This window comes from Archocentrus centrarchus, chromosome 22 (assembly GCF_007364275.1).
Source record: "Archocentrus centrarchus isolate MPI-CPG fArcCen1 chromosome 22, fArcCen1, whole genome shotgun sequence".
Taxonomy (NCBI): Eukaryota; Metazoa; Chordata; class Actinopteri; order Cichliformes; family Cichlidae; genus Archocentrus; species Archocentrus centrarchus.
Genome location: NC_044367.1, coordinates 1088228 through 1094679, shown reverse-complemented (window position 1 = coordinate 1094679; position 6452 = coordinate 1088228).

Here is a 6452-nt window from a genome sequence, read left to right as displayed (position 1 = left end):
CCAAAAGCTCAGCATGACCACATGCACTCAGCTCAGCTCACTGTCTCCATAAAACAGAGGCTACAAACTTAGACGCACTCACTTCATTTCCTCTGGAGATGACTGCTGCAGGAAATCCTACTGGAATAATGAACCTGCACACTGGAAACTCGAGGATACCTAGCCTACCTTAAACCATCCAGGCGTGGCCACGATTGCAGCAGTGCAGGAGAGATCATCAAGGTGCAGCTTGATGGATCAGTGAAGTCTGTGGCTGCAGAATCTCTTCAGCACATTTCATTTGTTCTGCAGTTTTTAATGAGATCGTGCTTTAAATCAAACTGCATGTGCTGATGGATGACTCACACTGCTCTATCTGCTCCACGACCACCAGCATAGATCTTAGTCTCCATCGTCATCCTGTTACCAGAATAATGAACCTGTCAGTGATTCAGAGTCGGAGGGTTCAGCTGAGGAGCTTCATGATGCCTGCGCTGATCAGCAGGCTGTAAACATGTTTATCACTGCTGGACATTTGAACCTGGGCGTCTATGGGGACGGACTCACTGCTGGCGCCTCTGCTGGACAGCAGAGGAACTGCAGCTTCTCCATCCCTGCAGGCTGGAGGACTTCAAACGCCTCACTGCTCATCAGGAAGAGAAACGGGCTAAGGCTGCCTTCGTGTGTGCTGGGAAATCACATCCAGGTGAATGAAACTCATCATCATGATGGAACAGGTGTTTCCTCCACAGGTGGTTTGACGCGTGTGCCGTGAGGCTCCAGCTGAAAATGATCCGCGCGCTCCTCGGTTAACGGTCGGACCCTCACGCGCTCTGATGAATTTTACATGAATGAGCTCCACGCTCCATCCAGCAGAATAAATAAGAGCCGCCGCGTTTCCCTCCACACGCACCACCGCCAATTAATAACCGATCAATAATTAATAACTCAGAACACACCAAGTGAAACGATCCACATTCAACAGATGAGTCCGCTCACAGAAATATGAAGTGAATGCAAAGCAGTGAGTGCAGCGCAGAGACGCGCTCCGCACTCTCAGGGAAATAAAGACGCTTCTTACCGACTGTGCGGCTCTCTGCCCGGCTGCGCTCCGTTCCCTCTGCGCCTCTGAGCGTCTGTGCTCACGCCTGCTGCCTCTTCCTCTGTCTGCCCCCCCCACACACACACACACAAAATATTCCGGTATTAAAATGTGAAAGTTTTCCGCGCCCACACCGCTGCCGCTGCATCAGGACAAACATGCAGATCTCAGGGGCAAGACAGTGTAATTTAATTCAAGAATTACAGAAATAAAGGGCTGGGAGAGAAAAGTATATTTCAAGGAAAATTTCGAGATTTACGAGAAAAGGACCAAAACCTACCGGGAAAGAAAAAATTTGAATTAAACTGGTAAACGTGGGCATTTTCTAGGACAGAAAAATAAAAATTTAACAGAAATATGTTCTTTTTATATATTAGTTGAGGAACAATGATGCTTCACTTTCAAGGTTAAGTTGGAAATAAATTCAGATATTTGAGTTATACTGGAGTTATTCACTCAGAACAACCTTTTTCCAATCACACGAAGAGCTGATGTTGGTCCTCCTGATGGACAGCTCTGTGTGCAGCAGGGACAAAACATTAAGCACACATTCAGTAATACCTTTGCCTTCATACATGGTGTTTCACCAAGGTCACGTTTACATATCAAGGGGCTCCTGGTGATCGGCACCCACACCGACACAAAGGCAAAGGGAGGCGCTTCTTCAGAAAGCTGCAGTAAAACAGTCAGAGGGCCTCAGAGAGGAGCAGCACTGCTCTCCTCTTCCTCCCACAGAGTGAATTCTTCCACTGAAGACATTGTGGTAAGTTTAAAAGTACCAGAGAACATCTGATACAGTCTTCAGTGGAGGACTTCATGCTCCACAGGTGGTGCTCTCAAGCTCATGCAGAATGAATGTTGCTCTGTGGAGCTGCAGAACAAAAAGTGTCAGTTTTGTGGAGAGATTTTTCTTTTGGAAGTTTCCATCCTGGTTTGGATGAAGGGCTCTAGATTGTTTGCTGTTTCTCTGCTGTAGTAAAAAACATGCCAGCTGCTTCTTCTACACCCAAGAAGCTTCTGCTGGGCTATAACTACACCCTAACAAATGCTGGAGGCTTCACATGGAAACCGGCGCCATTGAGGTAGCGCGACCGACCAGTCACCACACGTTTGGGGGACGCGCGGGGGTGTGTGTGTGTGCTGATGTTTATGGTAAAATCAGCTTCACTGAAGGACAGAAGAGCCGTTTTATTCCAGCTCAGACACATTATCCGTGGTGGATTCATGGCAGCACAGATAAAATGTTTTAATCTGGAAGCAGCTGCTAAGAACGGATTTAGTCTTTTAGCTCCACTCACTCCTGTTCACTGAGGAACAGCATCTCAGGGTCCTGGAATCCTGGAATTCTTATTCCAGACTCTTTGTCTCATTCTCGTTTTTCTTCCTTTTTCTGCTCCCTGATTATAGTCTGCTCCTTCTTGATTGGTTTCACCTGTCGGTACCTGTTTTCACCTATATCCTGCCCTCACCTGTGTGCACTTATTGGAGTCCTCCTGTGCCCTGTTGGCATCCTCTGCCTGGAGTCTGTGAGAGAAGCTTTGTTCCACATGTGCTTGGCTTCCTCTCTGCTCTTGCGCCTCTCAGCTTGAGTTCTGTTGAAGATGATCTGATGCTTCCTGCACGCAGTGGTAGCTGCACACAGAGGGGGGAAGCACAATAGGAAACAAATGTGCTTTCACACCTCACACCTTCATTACAGAGTCTAGTGACTGCATTCCTTCCAGGGAAACTGTTGACATTTAACACATCTGAGCAATCAAACCTCCACTTTAAATACTAAAAGCAGCAGTAAACAGGCTGATTGCACCTTTTCGGCCTTTATTTAAAGAGACAGTGAGAGTGGAAATGCAGGAGGAGAGGGTGGAGGAGCCTTGTAGAGTAGATGGGGGTTAGAGCTGCAGGTTTACTCATCACACAAAGAGCTAAAGAGCTCAGAAAGGCCTTCAGGAAGAGGTTGTAGAGGATGCAGCGAGAGGAGGGAAGCAGCTGAGAATTTTAATCCTTACAGTGAGTCTTGGGGTCTAAAATGTCGGGTATTTAAAGATTCCTGCTGGGAAAATGAAACACTGGTTCAGATATGAACAGACGCATTCTCTGTCTGAAAGGTTCAAAGGATTTGGTCCATGGTGTCCTTCCTGAGGAACATCACACTGAAGCTGGATGAAAATGTGTTTTTAATGTGTGTGTAAGCATTCAGCTGCTTTGGACTGGAATTAAATGAAATCTCAGCCCCCGACCTGCAAAGATCAGATAAACACTCAGACACCGAGCGGCACGGATACAATAAAGAGGACAAATGAATAAAGGCTGACAGACTGAAGACAGAAGAACCTCCAAGCAGCTGCGAGGCCTGCAGCTGGAGACTCTGTGGTCCGGATTTGCAGACTGCACGTATCAGAGAACACTGCGCGATAACATGAGAACGTCTGTCTGAGAAGATAAAGAGGGATAAAGAAAGTCTGGATATGGATCTCGCTGAAATCCCAGGGAGAGATTTAAAAACTGAATACTGAGTCCTTTTTAGTGAAGAAGAGATCAAAACGTCAGCGTGCGGATCTTCCTGCAGAACGTTACCAGACTGATGCTGGACCTTCACTGAGACATTTTCACTCAGACTGAAACAGATCTCTTTTCTGCTCCGGGCATCTCTGAGTTCTTTGTTCAGATATTCAAAAAATCCATGAGCTCTGTTAATTTTTCACAATCAAACATGCAGGAAATCAGGTGGCTTCACACTGCACCGGTTCACAGTCACCGAACAGGCACATGGTCGGTGGCTCGATCCCGAGAGGAATCAGAACTCCCTTTGGGATCGTGTCAGGAAGAGTATCCAGTCATCAAACATGCGGGGCGCCCTGCTGTGGTGACCTCCTGTGAATAAGGCAGCAGCTGAAAGTAGCTTTAAACATGCAGCAGATCAAAATACTGCACACACAGCCGATCAATACGTATGGATTAGATAGTAAATTGTTTTCTAAGATCTGTTTACCATCATTCATACAGTGTGGACAAAATATTAGAAACATCTGGATATATAACCAAACAGGAAGCAGTTTGAAGGCACAAAGTTACATTTATAATAAAACTGAACGTTAATAACAATCTCCATGAAGGTGGGAATCATTGCATCACACTGCTGTGCACCTGAGAAGGTGTCTCAGCGGAAAGATGCCAAAAAGCTCGACAGATGTGAGGTTTCCATCTTTAACCTCCAACATCCAGCAGGTCTGGAAGGAGAACAGCAGGCAACAGCCGGCTCCGGTCCCGCTGGGCTCCACAGACTGGATACAAGCATGAGGAAGAAGAAAACAGGAAGTGTTGACTCAAAGACCTCATGAGGCGCCTGATGGTGTTTGGGCCTCAAACCCAAAACGGTCAGCTTGGAACCGAGTCAGAGTCATAACGAACTGTTAGGGCTGAAAGGCTCAAACATTTGTGCATTACAGGAATTTCCATGAAGCTGGGTGGACAGGAACTTATTCCCAACCGTAGCTTCGCTGACCGGCTGGAACTTAAAGATCAACCAGTTTCTTTTGGTTTTGTTGATCTCGATGTTCAGCAGATCGTAGTCAGACTGATCGGGCTTCCGTGCTCCTGCTTTAAACATATTTTCCTACATTTCTCTTTGGGGAACTGGATAGAGCCGGGGGCATCCAAAGCGAGTGGGGTGTGAGGGACTGTGTGAGGAGTTCAGCTTCCTCAGGACGCCTCTGTGGAACAAAGCTGCTGCCTGAGCGCTTTCAGGTCCTCCTGATGTTCGCTTCAGCTTAAAGGCTGCGAGATGACACAGACAAATTCACATGCAGCGCCAGGACACATGGAATATCCTCAGAAGCTGTGCTGTGTGTCAATACAGAAGCAACGATTCAAACTGCAGCAGCAGGTCAAAGGTTACGAGAGTCTAACCTCTGACATCCAGCAGGTTCCCAGTGACCTGTTTATGGTTATATGGACTATTTGCCTCAGTGGCATATCTAACCAGGACTCTAATCTCATTAATAGATTCATATCATCTTCTAGTTGGTTAAAATGTAACTCCAGGTTATTCACTGGTGACCTGGTGGATGTTCAGCAGTTAACAATGAAACAGAAGCAACTGAAGCTGGGACTCAGATCCACCAAAGAATGTGGGACAGCCTGAAGTTCACGGCTCTGAAATAACAAGCGCACTGAATCACGTGTCGTTCCTCTTCCTGCTCATAAGCCACCAACCCTCCTGCCACCTAACGAGGACTCGTGGAGGGCTCTGAAACGGGGCTATCTCCTCTCTGTGGGGGGCATCATCACAGCAGAGGGGCAACACTGAGCTCTGCTTGTGCAGTCGGAACTTTATGAACACATCAGATTTTTTAAAAGATGCATGAATTTATTTTTCATCTGTGCCAAATGCTGCTCTGAAACACTTTGATCCAGATGTGTTTATGCCCATCAGCTGGATCCAAAGCCTGCCTTCGCTCTCCTTTGTGCTCTCTCTTTGTTTCCTGAGAAACATCTCAGTGTCATATAGAAAAGTGGAATAAATTAGACAGATTGGGTGTGTCACAGCCCTGGAGACAAAAGCACAGAGGAAATGAAAACCACAGTAAGTCTGTGAGCGCCGTGGAGGTTTAATGCTTACATTAAAGGCCAACCACGACTCTTCATACTTATTACAGACACCAGGCAGTAACCTTCAGTCTGAGGGTCCAAACCTCCTTCCGATGCTCCAGATTCCTTCAGCTCCAATAAAATGATGAGTGATGAGAATGATGAGAAGTTTCTGTATTTCTGCTTTAACACGGGAGTCTGTGGGCACTGGCTCACTATGGTGCCTCTGCTGGACGGCAGCTGTTGGTTGGCTGGTGCTCTTTTTGTTTTTTAGCAGAGTTGGAAAGTGGAAAGAAAGGTGGGCTCATGGTGCCTTCAGGTGCTGTGGGAAATGCAATGATGAAGATTTATCACAAAAGCAGAATAACACTCTGCAGGGCGATTTACGCAAGTGAAACTTAAAGCACACTGATGAAGCTGTTGTTGAGGTTTTAATCAGGGTTAGTTGAAACACACACACACACACACACACACACACACACACACACACACACACACACACACACACACACACACACACGGCGTTCTCTTCCAGCTGTGTAAATGCACCGTTGCCTTTTTCACGTACTGAAACGAAGCTCATGGCACCACAGCTGAAAGTAATCATTATGCAGAGGGGCTTTTGCTGGCAGCTCAGGGTTGATTTTATTATTCTCTGATCTAAATCATCAATATTTTGCTCAATAAACTTTTACAGTCTGAAAACTGAGCAGCATGTTGTAGATGCCCAACGTTTGGAGGCACGTTCCTTTCGGGCAGGTAGATCATCATCTGCTCGCCTATC